Source organism: Pyxicephalus adspersus, chromosome 6 (genome assembly GCF_032062135.1).
Source record: "Pyxicephalus adspersus chromosome 6, UCB_Pads_2.0, whole genome shotgun sequence".
In the NCBI taxonomy this organism is placed as follows: domain Eukaryota; kingdom Metazoa; phylum Chordata; class Amphibia; order Anura; family Pyxicephalidae; genus Pyxicephalus; species Pyxicephalus adspersus.
The window spans coordinates 69,108,167-69,111,178 of record NC_092863.1 but is presented as its reverse complement, the minus strand read 5'-3'; the positions used below and the strand labels follow the sequence as shown (position 1 = coordinate 69,111,178).

General features: G+C 36.4%; 1 long non-coding RNA gene across 1 annotated transcript; it reads right to left on the bottom strand.

Moving 5' to 3' along the window:
- Window positions 1–271: 271 nt before the first annotated feature.
- LOC140334042 (uncharacterized) lies at window positions 272–2,767 on the bottom strand. Its single transcript, XR_011921470.1, has 2 exons — window positions 2,354–2,767; window positions 272–510 (listed from the first exon to the last, which is right to left on the bottom strand). It is a non-coding gene; the product is annotated as an uncharacterized lncRNA (long non-coding RNA).
- Window positions 2,768–3,012: the final 245 nt, after the last annotated feature.

Genomic DNA, 3,012 nt, shown 5'->3' with positions numbered 1-3,012 from the left:
TTAGGGCAGAGTCAGCTTTGGGAGTGTGCGATCCCATGGGGCTCCCAGAGCTTGGCACCCTGCCAGCTGCTTGATCACTTGCACCGCAGTACTGGTTCTTAAATAACTAGCGTCTGTGTAATAGCTGAAGTCAGTGAGCTGTAGTAGTACTGCTCAAGCCCTCCAATATTTATTCCTTATTGAGCTGCTGCAGGGAGATGCTGCCATGTAGTGAATCCCAAGGGGCAGCAGTTCCCTGGATAGCAATAAACACACCACAAACTCACCACCAGTGTGAACATAACCTATGAATGTATTATTGATTACAGAGCTGCATTATTTTGAACCTACAGTTCAGATTTAATGTATCCCCAAACACACGCATATGCACATAAGTAGTTACATAAGTAGTTACACTGGAAAGCTTGTAAAGATGCTACAGAAAAATTAGGAAATTTGCTATTTCAGCCCTTTAACACCTTCTCCCACTTTTTCTCTTCCTCTGGCGCCTAAAATATTGTTCTTGATATACTGTAAAAGATAAGGGTTATCATAATTTGTATTTATTGTAAATCTGCAAAAAAACAATACAATAATAAAAAAAGAAGAGAGATCTCGGAAGACTACAGAGTCAGCAGAGGGCACAAGGTTTGAGAAAGAATCAACAGGTATTCATTGGTACTTATATAACTTTTATAAAAAATATAACATAATACTTTTTAGTGGTTTTAACATACCAGAGCTAATCAGAGAAGTTCAATGTCAGGGATAACACTAACAATCCAAATGCTTATTCATAGCATTTCTGCTCCTGAAACACACTGGCATTCCCCATTCTGTGTTTTTTCTCCCTGGCCCCTTCATCTCTGCAGTATGCAGGCATCCAATACTACCCAAGTGTGTCAGATATGAGTATCTTTTGCTGAGTTTTCTCAGCAATGGTGCAAATTCTATGAGACAGGTAAGTATACACTCTGTCTATACAAGTATATTTTTAAATTATAGATGTAATTTTGGGTACCACATTGTCCATGCAAACATACACATGTTTATACTTTGTGCTTAGATTATTTCAATTTAAAAACCTTTCTACAAATTTGTTCAGAAGTGAGTCTCAGTAATTTACGCTCCAGGATGTTATCTTCGATTTTACCCTTTAGACATCAGGAATGCAGCAGTAAAAAAAGAGAGAAGACAAGCGTCATTATTGAAATAAAATGTTACAAACTGGTGGACATTAAATCTATTGCAGAGATGTAAAAGGAAAAAGTGTACCTGCACCATTTACATTGAGTTCACGCTTGGCGATAACAGTAATTTATGTCATTCAATGACATTTAGTATGACATTTAACAATGCACTAGATTTCATTAACAACAAAGCTAGCTTTTTCCATATGTAAATTGAAGTAACACTTTTCTGTAATCCTCAACTAGTACGGAAAGTAAATGTCTATTACCTTATCCATCTGAACAGTGATTGCATCTCTTTCTATCTAGCATTTTACTTTTGCTAGGCAATATAATGGAAAACAACATAGAATACTCTTTTGTTGCTCTTGTAAATAGCTGCTAAATCTGCTGGGACTATAAAAAAAAACATAAAACTTTTAATTACATTTAAAAAAATGGAAGAAATCCTTAAATGATGGTTAAAGGATTATAGTCCAATTTAACATCAAAATATTGTTTTGAAATAAGGAGCTCAAATATAACCTATTAACATTTACCAACTTTATTGTTGGATGTAAAATGTCCAATAATCGTACTTAAAGTTTTCTATTATCAGAAGTTAGCAATCATTTAATCTATTCCTGCCTCTTCTCCACTAAAATCCTGGTGATTGGAATAGGATTCCTGCAAGATTGGTGGAACTCTTTAGGATATGATGCAGGGACATAAAAGGTAAAGAAGGATTTTCAGACTCAGAGTAACTCATCTAATACCTCAACATTGAATGATCACATACGTGCAATGATTTATCTTCCATGTGTTTGTAGAATGGAACAACACAGTGACACTAGCTTTAGTGAAGCAAATAGCTGTAGGTCAAAGGTGTGCCTAATATTAGCTGAAGCTGCCAAGGCAAATGCCTGAAACTGCCTGCAGCAACAGCTCACCAAGCACCCATGCAATGCAGCATACATTTATTTATCAGAGGGCTTCTCCATAAGTGAAACATGTTAGGTATCATGGTGTCCTGGAAGAATACCTATTATATCCAATATCCAAATACCCATTATACATCAGGGTCATTTCTAGCCATTGTGGAGCCCACACACAAAGCCTAACAACGGTATACATACATTTTTCCAGATACACATAAATGCGTGAAAACACATGTCTATTTTGCAATGACTTCTAGTCATCCTCACCCTTTCTTCAAAATTGTCAGAAGCCTCATTAGCAGCAGTTGTCTCCAACAGTTAGGGGAGGAGGAAGACACCTCAGTTCTGTCTATTGCCATGCTGTTTCTGTAAAAGTCAATGCAATGATGGGTTCAGACTCTTTTTTGTGGATGGCAAAAATCAATGAGATACCCTTACTCAGCCTGTATACAGGCAGCAGCATCTCTACAATGCCAGGTGCAATATGTGCCCTTGCCCCAGACACCCCCAATATAACTCCTTGAACGAATACACTTGGAACATACATTATATTCACCAAACTACAATTAGTTTTCATTGTAGTAGTACACATTGCAGTTCAGAGGTTGCACTGTTGTACTTTGGACGCAGGATATTCTATGAATGTTCATTTTAACTACAGACAAATCAGACCAAAGGCAAATTTTCTTGTTCAATGCTGCATTTTCAATTCAAATGCAGCTGATACAAAAACCTAAAATGACTTGTCCTTATTAAATGATATTCAACTCATGTGTATCCTTAACAATTGCATTAAAACAACAAATAAATAAACCAAAAATTGTAAAATATAATACTGTTTCTTATTTGTTTTACCCTTCATTGCATCTCAGAGCTGCTGTTTTCTTGCATCCTCTTTGAAACCACAGTGTATCTACTCTAGCGAT